This window comes from Heterocephalus glaber, unplaced genomic scaffold (assembly GCF_053883595.1).
Source record: "Heterocephalus glaber isolate CG9 unplaced genomic scaffold, H.glaber_assembly_v1.0 deba00001606, whole genome shotgun sequence".
In the NCBI taxonomy this organism is placed as follows: Eukaryota; Metazoa; Chordata; class Mammalia; order Rodentia; family Bathyergidae; genus Heterocephalus; species Heterocephalus glaber.
The window spans coordinates 13,781,572-13,802,308 of NW_028258377.1; the positions used below are offsets into that span (position 1 = coordinate 13,781,572).

General features: G+C 45.2%; 1 protein-coding gene across 2 annotated transcripts in view; it reads right to left on the reverse strand.

Annotated features, from left to right (window-relative positions):
• Cplx2 (complexin 2) overlaps positions 1-20,145 on the reverse strand; it is an 85,755-nt gene extending 65,610 nt beyond the window's left edge. Inside the window, exons 1-2 of one of the 2 annotated variants that reach the window (XM_004836352.4) lie at positions 20,015-20,145; positions 8,373-8,453 (exon numbers count right to left, since the gene is read on the reverse strand). The gene's annotated coding sequence lies outside the window, so the exon portion shown is untranslated. Of the gene's footprint in view, positions 1-8,372; positions 8,454-19,548; positions 19,716-20,014 lie in introns of those variants that run through there. The other variant, XM_004836351.4, reaches the window with a different exon arrangement.
• Positions 20,146-20,737: the final 592 nt, after the last annotated feature.

Consider the following 20,737-nt stretch of genomic DNA (forward strand, 5'->3'; position numbering starts at 1 on the left):
GTGTTGTGAGCTGCCTAGAGTGCCTTTCCCTTCCAGTCACAGCCTGTTGCGTGCCTTTGTGAGAGCCACTGTTCCTCAGTGTGTTATCCGGAAGGCAATCTAGTCAAGCTCTCATGCTTCCTGCTGGCCTAGAGGAGGATACAGGCCAGGTCTACTGGCTCCCTCCGGGACTGTGAATCCTGAGTGGAGTGATGCCAGGAGGAAAAAACTAGTTGTGGCCGATGCATCTTAGAGGTGCCTCAGGTCCTGCTTGCAGAACCCTGGTGCTGCCTTGGTTCCCAGCTTTTCCTGAGGTTGATGGCCAACTTTTCCTTCAGTTTTAGAGATAAGCTGTTAACCTCTCAGTAACCCCCTTCATTGTATGGGTGTGGCAGACTTACTTTCTCTTATCAGTGTAGTTTAACTCAGACACAGCCCCTCTCAAGGGCTACTGTGAACAGTTGGGATTCACACCTGATTCCTCTGAATGCCATGCTGGGCCAGGCTACCTCTTTTTGATCCTTCAGCTGCCCACCTCTGCTAGAGCCACTGGACCAGCCTTTGCAAGCCCAGCCTTGCTAGAAACTAGACGCCTGGGACTTTTTCCACATCTAACTTCTGGCAGCAACCCAGGTCCTGTCAAGCCTCTGGCCAGGTCACTGGGTTGCTGGCTCAGTCAAAAAGCTCTGAATTACCTGCCATGCAATCTTGCTCCTTCCTAGGGTGGGGTCTCCTTTGCCCTTCCAAAAACCAGGCTTGCCCCACAGGCTGTGGTGGGGCCTGCAGGAATCTCTGTTTATGGGCCCACTGTGGGCCCTGGAGTCCCCTGCACTGCTGCCACCAGGTTAGCTTTTCCCTCAGGTGAGGATCACCTTTGTCTTTTTCCCTGTGTACATCTGGCTTGTACTACTTTATATTTAACAAGAGTAAGAGAGTCACTTTTTAACCATTTACATGTATATTTAAAAAGGGAACATGGAATCATTCTCACTAACAGGAAACTACTACAGCTGCTCCTTGGCTTATGATAGGGTTGTTGCATTCGTCGCCTGTCTGTCACTGTAGGCAAAGTACCTGATACACACAATTTAAAGGAGGAAAGGTTTATTTTGGCCTTCAGTCCATGGTTATCTGGCTCCAAGGCAGAAACATATGACAGAAGGGTATGGTAAAGGAAAGTTGCTCAATTCATGGCATCCAGGAAACAGAAAGCAAGGCAAGAACCAGAAAGGAAGAGGCCAGGGGCCAGATATAGTGCCCAGGGTTACGCTTCCATGACCTACCCAGACACACCCAGAAGTGTGCTTCACTAACCTAGGCATCTCTTAAGCCAACAAACTTGCCAATCAAGATTTACCATCAGAGTTATGCCTGATAAACCCCTTATAAGTTGAAAATGTAATAAGTAAAAATGCATTTAATTCTCGTTTAGCAACACAGTGCATTGCACACTGTCAAGTTGTTTTCTCTGGCTAGTGGGTAGTTGACTGGGAGCTGCGCTTGCTGCCACTGCCTAGTGTTTCTAGAGAGGATCATTCAGCATATTGTCACCCCTGGAAAGGATCCAAGTTCAAAATTCAAAGTATGTTGTTTTATTTGCTTTGTTTCTGTGGTACTGGGGATTAAACCCAGGCCTTGACAAGCTCTCTACCACTCAACTATACCCCTAGTCCCTGAATATGATTTTTACTGAACACATTTTGCTTTTGTGTCATAGTACAGTTGAAAAATTATAAATTGTATTATTATAAGTCAGAGCATTTGTATCATGTTCTATAAAAGGAAGGCAACAGCAAAAAAATACATAGGTAGGAAATTAAAGCATATTATTCAATTCCAGCTAGACACTGTTGCCAGCTAAAGGCTGAGCCTCTGTTAAAAAGGAAGATCAACAAGTTTTAGGTATTAGGGAGAGGTTCATCTTTAATTGAGACTTTCTCTTTGAGGTAATCAACAGAAAAGGAAGCAACTCCCCCAGTAGAATTCAATTGGTGCTGAATAACTCTTAAAATTGTCTCTTGGTACCACTGAAAGTTTATGCCCACTTTGTGGGAAATGCCGCCCTCAGCAGCCTCTCCCAGCTTCAAGAGCTTGTGGTCAGCTACCTGACCAGATCTGACTGCTACTGCCCAGCTGGACTCCATCCACTGCTACCTGCCCAGGCCCACCTTATATTGTGTTCCAGGGCAACCGGGCCTGGGCACCTGCTCTGCCCCAGTGAATGAGCTTGGTCCTAAGTCCAGATGTGTCAACAACATGAAGTGAAGAAGATATAAGAACTGACATTTTTTGATCCCATCCTAAGTGACAGATACCGTGATTTGATATTTTACATTTTTTGTCTCAAATTTCTCCAAACTTCAGTCACTCATGTGCCACTTTCATAATATCTTTCTGATTGGTAGTATTCATTTATTTAGTATTTCTCTTTAAATTGATTTGCTTTTTAAAACAACACACAATTTTATTTTCCAACAAAATGCTATATTATTCCCATAAATCACAGAATTTCATGTGTGGGTTATATATTTCTAACATGCATCAACTTTGAGCTATTAAAATAATAAATGTTCATCTGCATATCACCAAAAATCATCTTACATTGCATCAATCATACAAATGCCAACCTCTAGGAAATACTGCAACATTGTAACTAATCCTCATATATCTTAGGAGGATGGCTCATGGATAAGAACTTAAGAGGCTCAAAATGTCACTTGCCTGAGGTCCCATCCGAAAGGGATGAGGGTGGGATTTGGATCCAGACACTTCATCTCCAACTGCCTAGACTATTTCAACACCAATGCATTTCAAATGCATTTTTTTAAAATCCAAAGAGTCCTTTAAAAATAAAATTACGGATAAATTATATCAAACATTTAAAGCAGGAAAAAGAAGGAACACTTCTCCCTTCATTTTAGGAAATCAACATTGTGCTAATACTAAAACTGGATAAAGATGATAGAAGAAAAAAGTATGAACATAGATAAAAATTTGTTTAACAAAACAAACTATTAGAAGTCAGATCTGGCAGTATGTAGAAAGTGGTTTTATTATAGGGATGGCAGTGTTGGTTTAGCATTGGAAGATCCACCCCCAAAAGTCATCATTTTAACAGAGGAAAGGAAAAAGCCATATGATCCTGTCACTAGTTGGAGAAAAAGTATTGGACTAAATTCTACAGCTGTTCTTGGTAAAAGCTATCAGGAGACTAGAAGTAGAACAGAACCTTCTCAACAGGTCAAAGACATGTACTCCATACTTCCAGCAAAAATACCTTATGTGAATGGAGAAGGTACAATGCTTTCTCCCTAAGGTGGGGAACAAGGGCAGATATGCCTACTCTTCATCTGTCTATTAAACTTTGAAACATAGGCCCAAACCAAAATAGTCTGGCAATAAAAATAAACAAATAGCATAGGATTGGCAAGGTAGAAGTAAAATCTTTATATGTAGATGAAATGATCATCTACAGAGAAAATACTAAGAAATCTCTAGGAGCCCCTAGAACTTGTATTTGAATTTAGCAGGATTAGAAAACACAAGGTACATATAAAAATTCCGATCTATGTATAGTTGCTATAAATGAAGAATTGGATATTGAAATTTAAAAGTTATGTAGGAGTACAAAGGACCTAGAAAAGTAAAAAGAAAAAGAAAAAAAAACCAGTGTTGCAAGACATTTAGTACCTAATTTTAAGACTTCCTCTAAAGCTACAGTAATCAAGGCAGTGTTGGTGTAAGGAAAGACATATAGATCATTGGAATAGCCTGTTGTTGTTGTATGGGTAGGTTTACAAGCTAGGAATATACTTTCTTTAATAGGTGCTATTCAAATTTTATATTTCCTCCAGAGTCAGTTTCATTAATTTGTCTTCCAAGGTACTTCATAAAAGTTATCAAATTTATTTCAAAGAAGATTTTTGTAATATGCTTTCTATATCCTTTTAAATTCTGTAAAACCTGTGGTAATGTCTCCTAGATCTTGATATTGTAATTTTAAAAATGTATAATTGATATTATGTAATAGGAAGAAAAGGTCTAAAGGAGCAGGGAAAGGGGAGGGGTAGGGGACAGGAAAGAAAGGAAAAGAAAAAATATGAGAAAAGGAAAACAATGGAAACAAAGTCTTTGCAAATAGAGAAGGGAGGAGGGGATGAAGGGAGGGCAAGGGAAAGGGAAAAAATAAAACCAAGATACTCATGTAATGGTACAAGATCCCAATGATGACTGTAACTGTATTTTATACCTAAAATGTACCAATAAACTTAATGGAAAAAAAATAAAACTACATGTGGAAATTCAATGTATAAAACAAACAACCGCTGAGCTTTTGTGATTGAAGTGGAGTTGGGCAGTCCAGAGCTGCTTCTCTGGAGGCTTCTTTCTACAAGCCCATCTATTAATGGCTCTCAAGAACCTTTCTGAGAAGTGTGGGACTCTGAAGTACGTTATTCTAAACCTACAGCTTACCACTCTATTCCTCAACTTTATTTAGTTCAATTTTCCCTGGGAGCCAAACTCCTGAGGGGGATCTTGGTCTCTGCTATCCTTTTTGGCTGGCATTTTTGTTTTTGGACCTTGGCCATCTTGATATCTTGAAATTTTCCACTTGCCATCTTGAAATATTTCACTGGCTTTCTAAACCTTGCTTTGACCTCATTCATTCATCAAATGCTGACACCTAAACTGTACCCAGGTTTTTAGAGGGTACAAAGAGGGACTGAGAGGAATAGATTTTTTTTCATGGGTTCCCACACCAGTGTGGGAATCAGACCCAGACTCCAGAACAGTGTGGAGCACTCCTGCTCACATGAAACCCATTTGTTGCTTCACTTCCTGTCTTTCTCAGGTGCCTGGAGGCATTCTGCAATGGGAAATGACCAAGAGAGGCCAGATCAAAGGCCCTGGTGGTGTAATATACCCTCCACATTATGATGCCAGAGGTCTTAACCAGATCCCACACTGTGGCTCTTAAGCAACTGTTCCCTTCAGCAAAATGGTATGTAATATAAGTCTGGAGTTGGAATCATACCTCACTCAAACATGCAAATCCTCACTCCAACAGGAGCATCAATTGCCAACTATCCAAGCATCTGCAGTACAAAGCTCTGCCTGGCTCCTGGCCTCAACCTGCTTCTCTCCTTATTGTTGAGTGTATTTTAACTCCTTAAACTAGAGGCCATCCTCCCTCTGAACTGGATAGCTCCAAGTGGCCCTTCCATGCCCGGACGAAAGGAACCTATTCCCTTAAAATAGAGGTAAGATTCCAGCAGAATTCCAATAAGGTTTGAAGATTCTCAGTGGATATTCTGCCTGTGATACTCTCTAACCAAGCCAAGATGGCTACCCTTTTCCCACAGTCCTGGCTATCAGCCAGGTCCCCTCTGAGATGCCTCTATCTTTGGAAGACCCTTAAATGTCCCCAAGATCATCACCTGTGAGGTCCTCTCTGTTTAACAGGATGTGGTCTTAGCTAAGCCCAAGTTCCAGGAAGCTTCTCTCTCCGTAGGTCTGAGAGCTGGGTCCAAAATTACCCAGATCAATTGAAGTCAAGCAACCAGATCAACTCTACCAAGCCTTCAGTTAAGTTGAGTCAACTCAAGTGAAGTCAATTTATTGCATACTAACTCTATACTTCTTTGCCTATATGTCACTTAGCCAGGCTATAGTTGGATAGGGGGAGCAGAGTACAACAATTAAGAAGACACTTTTTTTCTGGTACTGGAGATTGAACTTAGGGCCATCATGCTGAGCTATATCCCCAATACCCCTCCAACTCCTACATTTAAAAAAAAATTTGAGTCTCATTAAGTTGCCAACGTTGGGCTCTAACTTGTGATCCTTCTGCCTTAGCCTCCAGGAGTGCTAAGATTATAGGTTTGTGCTACCATCCCTGGCTAACAAGACACATTCTTATCTCTCAAGGAATATTTTTGCTTTGAACCTAGATTACACACTCAAATTTTCCCTTGAGCTGAGGCAACCTTTTCCTTGTACAAGGAGGTGGAGAAAGAATCTCTTTTTCTAGCCTGGAAACTGCCCATCCAGCACCTAATCCCTTCGGCCTGCTTCCCAAGACTTCTCAGACCATCCTCCTGGTATGACCTTAACAACTCAGATTTCAGAGCACTTGGTCCCTCATCTTTTTGGATCTCGTTCACTGTGTCACAACCCATTAGTTTATTTAGTCACAGATATGCACTGAGCAGTTACTATGTGGGTCAGGCACCTTACAGGCATGATAACATTGAATTCTCTGTGAGAGTGACATTACACAATTCTCTGATCACACAATTATTACATATAGAATGTAGCAATTCTAGATGCAGAACTAGAATTTAGCCCAGCTATAATTCCAAAGCCGGTGCTCTTTGCATTGCATCTCACTGTCTCTTACAACAATTGAATAGAATCTATAATAAAGGATAGAGATCACTGAATACTTAAACAAACACATTCTATATGAAGGGAAAGAGTGGATTAATGAATACTTTATGTAAGGCCAAATCCCACCTGACTTGTTTATTAGAATTCTTTGAGAAGTGAACTATATAGAGAGATAAAGAGTGACTTTCACAAAAAGCCTTTGCCGTTCCTATCCCAAAGCCTATTAATAAAATTGATTCATTATGGAATTGGATAGAGGTGGGTGGCATGTGGGAGGGAGTCTATTTTTGCATGGATAGAGAACTGGCTCAGAGACAAGAAAGAGGGTGGAGATAAATGGGTGCTTTTTCCAATGGAGAGCCAGGGTATTCAGAATTGGGACTGAGTTTGGTTTTATGTAATGCCCAGTACACATGCGTTGAGCACCCAGTGTGTGCAGGTCCCAAAATAACATGGGCTGGGGTACCAAAACAAGAGGGACCCAATTCGTGTCCTGGAGAAGCCCTTGGAAGGAAGTACTCAGTGACATCTCTAAGTTTGTAGAGGACAGGAAACTCCTCAAATGAATGAAGTGCAAAGATATTGGAAATAAAACTGAAGAAAATGGCTGGGGGGCTGGAAAGAGGCTCAGATAGCAATCAGGTTTGAACTCTAGTACCAGCTCTGTCCCTGACTCTGTGGGTGACACTGAGGTAGTCTTTCTGGGTGTCAGTTTTCTCTCCTATACAGTGAAGGAGTTGCATTAGATGACCTGTAAAGTAGAGTATTCTGGATGGAGGATAATGGCTTGAAATAAGAACTGGTTATGGAGAATCTTCATTTTTTGGCCAAAATGTCCCCCTCTGTCCCTGCACTGTGATAGGGAACTTCTCTCTCTCTCTCTCTCTCTCTCTCTCTCTCTCTCTCTCTCTCTCTCTCTCTCTCTGTCTCACTTGTGAACAGTGACAACAAGGCAGAGAGCCATGAGGTCTGTGATGCTGGGGCTCAGAGCCCAGCCTGGAATTCCTCAGTGGCATTCGTTGCGAATGACTCAGCATCATAAATAGCTCCCATCTGGATGAGCAATGATATCTATAGCGATCAAGCGATCTCTATATCCACACACACTCTCTCTGTGCAAATATGTGGCTCACTGTATGCTAAATACGAGGTGGCCTGGAGACGTTCCTCCTCTTAAAAGACTATTTGGTATGAAACTCGAGACTGTTTATTTAAAGAAACAAGTTTACAACTATGCACATTGGATTACTGGTAGTGGGTGGTGGGGAAGAGACAATGTGGATGAAGTGATGCTGGGTATGATCTGAGCTTGGCCAGCCACATGGAAGAGGAACTGAGGTTGATTGCTCTGTACTTTGTCCCTCTGTCTGCAGCAGGACTGGGTAATGGACACTCAAGATGCTTGAGATCCTGGGATGGGGTGGGAGGGGGTCGGGGTGCTGAGCATCAATGTAAAAGGGTGTGATACAGAAGAAAGAGCATAGGATCTGGGTATGACTAGAGAGCCAGGTTCTAGTCCAGCCTTGCTTTGCTATTCATCTTGGACACCTCACCAATTAGCTCATTCATTAATCAAGAATGTGCCAAGCACCTACAGTGTGCATAGGCCATGGGGCCACAGATAAGAAAACGTAGGTCGGAATTCAGCCTCAGCTACCTACCAGCTAGATCTCTTTGGGCAAGTTCTTTCTCATCTCTGAGCTTCAGTTTCCTCATCTGTAACTGGAGATAACAATATCTACCTCAGTTTTTTGAGGGGAACATGGAGTAAGATAATGCACCAGAAAAAACGAACAACTTTTCTGTTGTAATGACTCTGAAGATTCAGTCTAACATTGTTTTGCCATATCACCAAATTGACCCATCACATTCCAACTCAGGAGTATCATTGTCGATCGCAGAGGGGGAAATGTTACCATGACAATCTTGATTGGAGCCCCTGGAGTGGGGGGTGGGGCTCGCTGAACATCACCCATGGGTTTGACCCTGGGCAGCACTCTTACCTTTGCTTCCTGGTTGAGCTGGAGTACTGGAGCCTTCAGTCACTGAGCAGAGCAGACAGCATGTCAGAGATGTTCAACTTCCTGAGGAAGAGAGGATTCTGAGGTGAGGAGAGAGCTGCTGGAGTTGTCTTCCTGAGTGGGGCTGGAAGCCCAGGTTCTGTGAAAGTGTGTCCACACCACTCTCAAGGTTTCCACTTCTCCTCCTCATTCTAGCAAGAGTCTGGGCAGGATGGGCCCCTGTATGGTTTCAAACCCAGTTCCTGGTCCCAACTTACCTCATCTGACAGCAGTTTTCCATTTTGTCCATCTTGCTCATTGCACTGTACCACTGGCCACACTGTTTTTAGGACTTTAACATGTTTTCTGAGCAATGTCAATGGACAGGCTTTATTGTCAATCATATCTGTTTTTCAGTTAGACTCTGGGGACATCCATCTTTCTGACCCTCAGTCTCCTCATCTACAAAATGGGGCTTTTGATAGTACCAACCTCCTACACTAAGCGCTATAAAAGTGTTGCTTATTATTATTGTTAAATAAGATTGTGTCTGTGAAGATATCTGTTACACTGTAGCCTCTCAAATTTGTTATCTTCTTTGCTATATTCTAGGGGGCATCGAACATTCTTTAAGAGGCAAGGGTTAGGGCTGGGGATTTAGCTCAGTGGCACCTCACCTGCCTTGCAAACGCAAGGTCCTGAGTTCGCTCCCCGGTACTGGAAAAAAGAAAAAGGAAAAAAAAAGAGGCAAGGGGTTGACTCATTCCATAACTTGCATGGGGCCTATAGAATGTGGGCATCTGGCCAGTATTTGTTGACTGCATTGCAGGACAAGTTTGCTAGATTTGCTTTCACTTACAGGGGATTAGTGAGGTCAAATTTCCATCATCATTTTCTAGGTGAGAAGATGGGCACAGACAGGGAAAAACCATCTGATCAAGATCACATGGAGGCAGGTGCAGAGCTGGGATCTGAACCCAAAATCCTATCTCTCCCCACCCCAGCTCCCAGTCTCTGTTGCAGCCAGAGCCTCTCTGAGCTGAGCAATAAGGTCAAGGCCACAGAAAGGGCCTGCAATGTGTGCTGACTCCCTGATCCCTCAGTTACGTCCTTTCATCCTTTCCTGACTGTATCCTTTTTTCAGTAACCATAGTCTGTTCATGGTTGTCCAGGGGAGCAGATATTATTGTTTTATTTACAGAGGAGGGGACTGCAGTTCAGAAGAATGAACAGCTGCCCAGGTCACGGGGACAGTATGTGAAAAAGCAGGGATTCCAACATAGATGGCTAGCTCCAGGCCTTTATGTCACCATCAGTCTTGTAGACCACTTTGGGTAACAACAATATGACCCCTCAGTCTCCACCCTGTTACCATGCTTAACTTTCTCCATGGCATTATAATCCACTCACAACCTCAGCTCCCCACCCCATTGCCAGAATAAGAGGTCCCTGAGGCAGCGCCTGGTGGTTCCCTGAGCCTGGCACTTAGAAGAACTTGTTAAGTATCTGTTGAGCAAGTGAATGAATGAGTGAGTGACTAAGTGGGTGAATGACTGTGCCAGGCCATATTCTAACTGCTAGTGACACAGCAGTGAAAAGGGCAGGCACGATTCCTACTCTCAGGGAGCTGACAGTATTCGAATTTAAAATTCACAGCTGGATTGGAAAGGGCAGAATTACTGTTTTCTGATGAGCTGGAGTGGGGAATTGAGGAGGGAGGGTGTCTGTGGGGTGGAGCCTGCTGTCTGCCCAGCATCTCAGTGCACATGGTAACTTCCCTGTCCTTGGACAGGGTCACCTATGTGCAGGGTCAGGTGTCTGTTGAGAAGGCAAGACAAGAGAAATAGAGGGTGCCATTAAATGTTTAACATTAACATACTGGTATTGCTGAGTTCTAAACAGCTAGTATATTGCTGGCACATAGTAGGTGCTTAGGAAACTTTTGTGAATGAATGAATGATGGTCAGAGAGCATGTTAGGATGATTTAGGTTTGGGATCTTATGGGAATCTAAAGCGTTAACTCTCAGGTTATGACTTTACTTGGGTGGGAGGCATTCTACACATGTTATCCTCTCACACAACAGTTATCCTGTTTGTGTGGGGAGGGACCCCTTTCAGTGCATTTGCCATATTTCTGGCCCTTCATAACCACTATCTCTAACACTCTCATTACCCTGGAAAGGCCACTGTCATAATTCCTGTCACACAGAGTATGGAAAGGAGCCTCAATAAGGGCTTGATCTTTCACAGTTGGAACCTGGGTCTCCTGTCTTACTCTAAGGATGAAATGTAAAAAGCTCACAGCCTAATAGGGACAGTTAAATGCAGTGTGACTCCACCCTATGGCAGTTTTGCCAAAGGTGCTTCACTTAGCCAGGAGTAACTGGAAGGGTTTTCCCAAGAAGGTCAGTTAGACAAGCGGACAGTGGAGTGGGAAGCACATTCCAGTAGAAAAAACTGCCTATGCAAAGACATAGAGGGAGTATGATCTATCCAGGGAACTTGGAGGAATGTGACTTGGCTAGAGCCTTGAGGTGAAAAAGGAGACTGGCAGACTGTCAGGCTCATTTCTGAGGGCCTTAGAGGAGCTAAGGGTGATGCGGAGCCATCAATAGGCTCTGGTTTGTGCTTCAGGAAAGACTCCTCTAGAAGCATTAAGAGAGGAGAATGGAATTTGCTAGGCCATGGACAGGGAGGGGTGCTAGTGCAAGACCTAGGGGTAGCAAAGATGGGAGGAGTAAGAAAGTGGACACTGGCGCTTGATGAGGTGTGGAGTTGAGGGAGAAGGGGACTCAGTCTCCCGGACAAGATGGTGTAGCGGCATGGGAGAGACTGTGGGAATCAACTCTCTCATTGGCTGGCCCACCCTGGGGAGTTGGAGGTCCTGTCCCGGCTTCCAAGAAAATCACTGTGGCAGGTCCCTGCCCCAGACCTAGCCCAGCCCCAGCCCCAGCCCCAGTAACTACCTGACTGGTTCTAAATGGTGTCCTAGCAACCACACAGCTCTCACCTTGGAAACGAGCCTCTGCACTCTCCTCCTCTGATTGGGCTGGAAGGGAAGGTGGAGCTGGAAAGCCTCCTGACCACTATGCCTGTTCGGAGTACTGAGCAATCAGGTGAGAGTGGTGGGTCTGGGTCTTGGGAGGATTCTAGCCTGGGGGGAGCTTAGCTCTGACCTCCTGGCTGATGCTCTGTCTGACCTTGAACAAGCCTCTCCCCCTGCACAGTCCTCAGTTTTCCTTCTCTAACATAAGAAGTTTGGACAATACCATTTCTAGAGTTGACCGTTGTCTTTATTCCACAGTTATAAATGGGATGCTCTATTCCTGACACAGGTTTCAGTATTTGATTCCAGGGATTTAAATCCTGGCTATCTTGGACAAGTCATTTCACCCAAGGATAGATTTTTTTCTCTGTAAACTGGATATATCTCATGTTGTCTTACCCAAAGGGTTATGACAGCCAATTAAAATGACATAACTAAAGCAGTTTATAAATAGGAAAGTGCTATACAAATGTTATTTATTCCATTGAATCACACAGGCTGTTCTCAGTAACAATTTATTGAACTACCACTGCTACCATCAGCAAAAAAAGCAAGTATTTATTGAACACTTAGTACGTGCCAGGCATTCAGATGAGTTTTCCTAATATCATCTCAGTTTATGTTCACAACAACCCATAGGAGTTACTTGTCATTTTTATTTTCATTTTATAGATGAACAAAATGGAGGACCCATATGGAGAAGTGTAGAAAGAGCATGGTCAGACTCCCTGGCTTCAGAATCTAAATTCAAAATTTAATGAAGGATCTGTCTCAGGAACTTTTCTTTCCAACTTGAGATTTTCCTCTTGCCTGAAGTCAGGATCTGAGCACTCAGTGGGCAGGGAAGCAACATTAACATTTAACAAGCATCTCTTATGTGCCAAGAATCAACTGTTTCCCTGGATTTAATGTGCATGCCAATTGCCTGGAAGGCTTGTTAAGATGCAGATTCTGATCCAGAAGGTTTGGGATGCAGCTGAGACTCCACATTTCTAATGTGTACTCAAGTAATGATGATGAGGGTTAGTGAACCATGCTTCAAGTTGCCAGGCATGAAAGGATATCTGACTTTATTGAATCATAGGAAGTTGGCTTTCTTAGTCCTGGGTTCACAAATGGGGAAACAGGCCTGAGAGATGATGCCCCTTATTTCCAGCCCCACAGCACCCAAGGGATGGGGCTGAGTGCAGGCCACCATGACATCACACAGTGCCTGAGGTTGGAGCCTCATCTCACCTCCTCACTGTGTCCCTGGTTCAGCTTCTGTCTCCATGGCGGGGTAGACAGTGGCTTTAAGGCCTCTCCTAGGAACTAATTCTTGCTCACAATTCATCATGAGCAGACAGGCTTGGGTTCCAGCTCTGACCCAGGTGATGTCCCTGGATTTGACTTATCCCATTTGGCTCACCTTACACCCATCTCCTTTTCTTTATTAAAAATTTTGATATTTTATTCATCATAGATTTTTAACATTAATTTTATTTAAAATATCTCATATACTGTATCTTGATGGTTCAGGTCTTAAGCACTTCCTTAAATCTTGCACCCGGGGCAGGTTCCTCTATCACTGGCCTCATGCCAGCCTCTGCTGGCCCTCTGTCTTCTCCCTCCCACTCCAGTCTCAAGGCATTAGGATGCTGTCTGCAAGCCATTGCGGTGGCCATCGGCAGCCGGTGACTAATGGATTTAGTTCCCAGCAGGTGAATCCTGCAGATGCATCATTTGGCCTACCCTTTGGCTGACCTGCTCTAGAGATGGCAGTGGGGCTTGTGGGCCTGAAGGAAGAGTCATGGGATCACTCTGACATGGGCTTCCCCACATCAAGCCCCTTACCAGCTGCATGACTGAGGGAAATGACTTTACCATAATTTGGATTACATCACCCCTCTACCTCACGAATAGAGTTCATACGGCATTCAATGCCTTTTCTGACCTGGCCCCTGCAAACTTTCTGCCCTTGTTTTCCACTGCTCTCCCCCTTGCTGACTTGGTTTTTATCCTGCAATCTTGGCTGGCTTTTTCCTGCCCCAGGACATCTGTACTTTCTGTTCCTTCTGGCTGGATGCTTGTCCTGTAGCTAGCCTTTTTTCCCAGTTGAGATGTCAGTTTCAATGCCTCTTCTTTAAATCCTTGTCTTAAATGACCTTAAAAATCTGTTTTGAAACAATCTTCAACAACTCTGGGCACCTCTCACCCCCATTTTATTTCCCTCTGAGCATTTAGAGGATCTGGTGAAATTATTTTACATGTTTACTTTTTTTTTTTTCTGTCTCCTTACTAGAATTTAAGCTATCTCTGTCTGTCTATCTTGTCTTCATTGTCTTTCCAGCTCCAAACAGGTATCTTGGGGTGAGGGAGTGTTAATGACTCAGTGAGCCATTCCCTGGGCTTCTATCTCCACATTTGGAAAATGGGATGATAACTCTCATCACAGAATTATTGACAGAATTGAAGGCATATTTGCACATATCCTGTCACTAGACAAAATGACCCAGTTTGACCCAGTAATATTATCCCCATTTTACGGGTGATGAACTTGAAGCTAAGAAAAATGATGAGATTTGCCCAAAATCACTGAGCTAGGAAGCACCAGGCCTGGGGCTCTCTCCCATGGAGAAGCGCCTGGCTGTAAGTCTGCTCTGAGTAGGCGTTCAGCACGGAGAGCTGGGGCTGAGATCCTCTTGCCATCTGCTGCTTGAACTACAAGACCCTTCTTGCCTGCCTGGCTGCCATAGCTTCCAGACGAGTCAGAGACAGGAATTCTAATGGCTGGTTTTTGTGGAACACAAAGACCTGCCTCTTTCAAATGTAGAGACACATTTTCTCCGCATTGGCAATTACCACGCTGCATGTCTGGGGAATGGTTTTCATCTTCTAGGCACTTTACCAAGATTAACTCCTGAGCCCTGTGCGGTAATGCTTGGTGCACACTGAAGGGGTGGCAGGGGAAGTATGGGTGGTGGTATCTTTTGTCACAAGAGAACCTGGGCTTTGGAGGGGCTTGAGACCCTCAAGATGACACTTCTCGATGTTTGATCTATTTCACTGAGAGTGATTTCTCCACTGTTCTAAATACTTCAACCTCCTAGAATATTCAAGGTTTCTGATATTTCCTGTCCTATTTGTTCACTGATTCAGCAATATATTTATTCCACAAATATTTGCTAAGAGTATCCTAAGCATTCTCTTCAACTCAGAGGATGCAATGGCAGAAGAAAATATATACTGTTCTTGCCCTCATACAGATGCTTGATCAGTAGGGGAGTGAGTGTGAGTTCTGCCTGGCTCTGCCACTGTGGGGAAGCACCCTCCTTCTCTGGACCTTTGCTTTTTATCTTAGTCTTTACTCCTAATCTTCCTGCTTAAAAGCCCCTCATTGCATATAGAGCAGGATGGGCATCTCTGACCTAGGGTTCAAAGTCCCTTGAGTTGGGCTCCAGTTGACACTCCTCAGCATATGCTTACTGCTTTTCCACCCCTGCTTGACCCCATTTTCATTTAGCAGTGTTCATGGGTGCCAGGACTGAGTGCTGCATCAGCTTTAACTTGTTCAATCCTCACAGAAGTTGCTTGAAATAAGGAATGGGTTCTCATCACCTGTTTTAAGGATGAGGACATCCAGGCACACAGAATTGAATAATTTGCCTAAATCCACTCAGCTTCTCAATGGCTAGACTGGGGTTTGCTCCTGGACTGTGCACTTCATTGCTCTCTTTGTTGCCTTTTGGATGCCTCTGCACCCCTCTGTGACTCTCGTTTTCCAGATACAACTCAACATCCATTGCCCACCCCCACAAAGCCTCCCCCAACCCCCCCAACCCTAGGGGCTGCATAACTTCTCAACTGTGTGTCCACACAATGATTTTTATATCCCTTCCCAGGTGGCCCTCCTCATGGGGCACTGTGGTTCTTGTTTATGTATTTTCTCTCAACTGAATGCTGAGTACCTCAAGCCAGGGAAGACTATGTCTCACCCTTTCTGTCTCCTTTGTGCCTAGCCCAGCACCCTCATAGCATCCATTTTCCATGCAACAACCACAGGAATAGTTTAAAAAACCAAGCCTGGTTTTATCATTTGCTTAAAACCATTGCATTTTGACTAAAATACCTAATTTTGATCTTGACCCAGAAGGCTGTGCATGATCTATTCCTGCTCTCCCTCCTGCCCCTTATCTATGGGCACTCCCCTGTTTGCTCACTTTGCTCCATCCACACTGGCTTTCCTCAAACAGTCCATCCTCACATTAGGTCCTCTGCCAGGGCTAATTCCTCTGTCTAGAATGTTCGTCCTCACAACCTCACATCACTTATTCAGACCTCTGTTCCATGTCACCATTTCAGAAAGGACTCCTTGCTTGCCTGTCTGTTTATGTTTCCATATTTACTCTTTAATTGTTGTTAATGATGAAGTCTACTGTGAGTCTGTAGGCCTCAGGAGAACAGGTATCAGAGGTGTCTTGTTCTGCTGTTCACAAGTACCTGAATAGTGCCTGCCACAGAATAGTCACTCAATGAATAAATGTCTTGAAGGAAGAGTTGAGACTCACCAAGTCCCTATGGGATTCTATATATTGCAGTTCAACTAGGCCTATGTAATATAATACATCTAAATCAATCTCATCCCAGGCTAATAGCTGGGATAATTTCATAAACTGAAGTTCACTATTTTTATCACCTTCCTTTGTCTTGCCTGCCATAATACTACTGAAGTAAAGCAATTTCATTGGTCACTTTCTTCTGAGCTCCCTTCACTGGAGATGCTGAGAATTCCTTGCCTGTTTTCATTTGTCCCTCTGAGACTTAGGGAAACTTGTGAATGACTATCTCCCTCATTATGCTGGCAGGGGCTTCCCTGAAAAGTGAAAACACTGATATGTGTAGTTAGAACCTCAGAGCCTGACTGGTATACATATACCCATCACAGCTGTCACATTTAATCAGTAACTAGAGACTTTTCTCTCCAAAAAGGCATAAGATCTCAGATTCTTACCAGGGCCTGGGCCAAACACTATTGATTTAACATGCCAAAGGAGATGTAAGCTGTAGCTCAGATGGATGTGGGGCCAAATTTGGGATAAATGGGAAAAAGAAGGCTTCACATGAATCTGGTTAAGGAAAACAGGACTAGCAAAATCCACAGAAATGAGATATAAATATCTGACTGCAGAGCCTTTAGCTAATGAGAACCAAAGGGCCTGCCAGGATATTAGTAGATAGGCCAGAAGGAGATCAACTGGAAGGTAGGGGCCACTACCCTTACCTTCAATTTGCTTTGAAAGTATATGGAAGGGAACTTTGTCAAAGGACCTCAAAGCCAACTGTCATATGTGAGTATCCTCTTGAGACCCAAGAAGACACTTCTTTCCCTCCTTCCCTTCTCCTATCACCTCTTTGATCTGGAGAAGGAAATAGCATCCCGTGTGGTATGTGGACCAGAGAACTCCAAAGCTGAATCTTCTAGGGAAAATGGTGAACTGTAAAGAACTGCAAATTATGAGTTCAAAGATCTTGGCTTTGGTCTCAGTGCTGTGGAACTTGGGGGTAAATTCCCCCTTATTCCCGACTCTTGTCTTTTTTATCTGTAAAATGTGGCTTTATGGTTTCCAAATTAATGATTTCCATAACTTCAAGCCTTCTTTGTATAATGAATTCATGCTTTGTATTACTTTGAAAGGAAAGCTTTTTCCTTTTAGGGCTCAATTTGTCTTTTGATCTGCTTTTCAAATAATCACTGGCCTATAGCCCCAGTATAGGTAGTGGAATAAAATAATTCTAGCTTGGTTAAACCTTCTGGGAGTCGATATTCCTCTTGTCTTTTGCTTTGTTTTGTTTTCTGGGAGTTTTTTCCAATGCCTGTGGCTAATCACCAGTGTGGCCTATCTCTCAAAATTTTCTACCAAGGACAGGAATGTTCAGAACAGACAGAGTAAGAGGAAAGGGTAAGATTTGAGTTAGTGACTTCCAAGGTGGTTCAGCATCTGAATGGCAACAGTTGTTACTGATGTTAAAATCCTTTGGCATTAAGTCATACAGTGTGTTGGGTTTGCTTCAAAACAAGTCAGTGTGTATATCTGTGGTCATGTGGATATGCATGAAGAGAGTGGGGAGGTAGAGATGAAACAAGATTGGCCAACTGCTGAAGCTGGATCATGAGGACATGGGTGTTTATTATACTATTGTTTCTATTTTTCAAAATATGTTTGAAATATTTTATTATAAAAGCCCTTTGAAGGCTGGCTTCAGTCTTTCTCTGTACTTTCATTTCACAGTCCCCATCCTGAGAACCTTCTGGCACGGTGACATCACCTGGTGGATGTGATTTCACACCTCTAGGCCTTTACACACAGTTCCATCTGTCTGAGGTCCTTTTCCTCTTCCCCCCACAGTTCAACACTCCTGCCTCTGAAATTGCACAGTCTTGTTTACTAGCCTTGACACTTATCACACCATATTGCAATCCTGTGCTTTCTTTTTTGCTTCATTGGGACAGTTTCCCATGCCTTCAGTACACAGCCAGTGCTTGGCATGTGATATGTCTACAGCACATGTTTGCAGAAACAATGGTAACATTAATGGTAGATACCTTTTTTGAGCATTTACTACGTGCCAGGCGTGGCACTAAGCTCACTACATAGCTATTTCATTGTAACCTCACCCCAAGTGGGTACTATTAATCTTATCATTCCCCTTTTATAGCTGAAGATGGTCTCAGGAGATTACTTGCACAAGGTGATATGCTTGTAAGTCACAGAGCTGAGAACGGACTCAGAATGGAAACCACTCTGCTCTTTTTGCATCTGAGACTTTCTGACTTCTCCTTGAATGTTATACAATAGTCCCAAGAGTTAGTGAGCCCAAGTTTTAGGCTACCAAATAGCTGAGTGACCTTGGGCGAATCACCTTTGCCCCCTGGGCCCGGTCTCCCCGTCTCCGCTTGAGACTATCAGTGAGCTAGAGGATCACGTGACCCAGCTTCAGCTCTCAGAGAAGCGGTTTCTCTTTCTCCTTTGGTTTTCTGCCGCGGAGCTGGCTTCCCCGGTTGGGAACCTCCCAGCTTCGCAGACTCCCTCAACCTCTTTTCTTGCTAATTGCAGTCTCCTAGAGCTAAGCCGCGTTTACAACCAGCTGCCCGGGTCGCCTCCTACCCCTCCCTTTCTTGCTGGCTGGGATTTCTCCGGAGGTGGGGGTGGAACCCTGGGCAGGAGGGAGGGGGAGCAAGTAGCTGCCCCGTTCACTCCCGCGGCTTCTCCGAGGCTTCTCAGTCCCCTCCCCCCGCGGAAACTCAGCCTCACACTTTCTAGGGATGTTCGGGGACAGCCAGAGTCAGTGCTTGCAGCTGCCCGCTGCGGGCATCTGGGTTAGTCTCTCTCAAGTCCGTGGTCCTGAGCTGGGGGCGGGGGATCGGGAGGAAAGAGGACAGAATATTCCTCCCTTCCAGCCCAGACTAGGCCCAGCTCGCCCAACGGGAGCCCAGGACTCTTCTGGTGTCCGTCTCCCCTTGCGGCCTCTTTCCGGACTCCCGGCTGCGACCCGCCATTGCACCGCCAGGCCTTGGCGAGCTGCAGACCCAAGACGGAGACGCGCGGCTGTGACTAGGCCCCCGTCTCCAGCTCGCCCGTGTCACCACTCTGGGAGAAGCCGAAATCCCCCAATCGATGCAGCCACCCCACCCCTAAGAAACCTCGGAGGCCCCAGCCCCTCGGCTTTGTTGTGCTTGCCAGACCCAGGCGGCTGGCGGGAGCTGTCCGCCGCCGCGGTGCTGACGCGAGGAGAGCAGCCCTCAGGGGCGAGGGACTGTCCTCGGCGGCCGCGCTACCGAGCCAGAACCGAGAGAGGAGAGAAGATCGCCCGGTGGCCGCTGTCCGCCTGTGCTATGCGGACTCGGGGACAAGACAGCGCGGGGCGCGGGAGCTGTCCCCGAGCTGGTGCTGAAGGGAGAAGGCGCCCAGAGCGCCCTCGCCTCGCCCGGGAGGAGCCAGCGGCAGCCGAGAGCTGCCGACAGAGGGAGAGGCCGGAGGGAGACGCCTCGGGGAGCTCCGTGGCGCCGGGCCTGTGGCTGGGGTCTCCAGTGAACCTGCTCCATCGAGGAGGTGGCGGCTCAGCAGCAGGGAGCGAGCGCGCGTTCTACGAACCTGTTGGAGGCTGCAGCTCCTCAGCGGCCGAACAGGGCGCCCGGGACCGAGATTCTGGCGCGCCTCTCCCTCCCCCTCTTCCTTGACTCCTCCGCCGAGGCGCTCCCGCCGGCCTGGGTTAGCACATGTGCATGCGGGAGGCACGGAGCCCCTCTTCTGTCTGCCCGGAATATCAGCCGAGCTGCAGGGCACAGAGCCGAGAGGCCTCCCCCAAGGGCAGACCCGCTCCCCGGGAGACCCAAGCTTCCTGAGAAAAGAGGCGGGGGCTAGCAGCGGGGACGGGAGAGGGCGCAGCAGAGGTGGCTGTGGAAACGAGAGGGAGACATGAGGAGTTCCCCCTACAGACAGTTCTGCCTTGAAGTTTGGGGACTTTTGGGGTCTGTCACTAGGGCATCCTGCCTTGGAACTCTCTCTCCCTCTTTCTCTATTTCTGTGAGCAATAGACAAATGCAGGTTTTACACTTACCTGTTCGGTTGCAAACTCCACTCACTGGTCTCACTGCCCCTTGTAATCCATTCCTGCCTGTCCTCAACCATGCCCCCAGAGAAATCTTTCCAAAGACACAGAACCTCCTTCCAGCTGTGTTCTCACCAGGACAGAGGGCTGCTCATTTGGAACAGGCTCACCCCAGTACCTTAGCATCTGTTGTTTGTTCCATTTGGCTGCAGTATTCTTCCTCTTTACTGCTTATGCTTAATCTGGAAGTTAAGGTGCTTTTTTTTTCAGTGAAAATTTTCTGACCCCTACAGCAGTATCTCTAGGTTCTCTCAGCTTTTACATCCATCTTCTAGATTTTCTATCACATTGTGCCATACTTAGTTACATACATAAATCCTCAGCTACCATGCTCATCAAAACTGGTTCTGTATTTTATTTTTCTCTGTATTTCCATCTCATAGCATGGTGACAGACATACAATAGATTACATCTGCTGAATGAATGCACACATGCAAAGCAGAACTCAAAGGAACTTCCTTTTCTTTACATGATTGCTCATTGGATTTCTGTATTTTTGTCACAGACTGCAAGGCCCCTCAGGGCAGCAAGCTTGTCTTATTACCAATAACTCTCCCCTGAGTCAGAAACTCCCCCATGATGACTTCCATTTTATAACAAGCTGCTTTTAAAATAAAGTTTAAAAATAGTTGCTATTTTCACTGCTTGAGAATCTCATCATCTTTACTCACA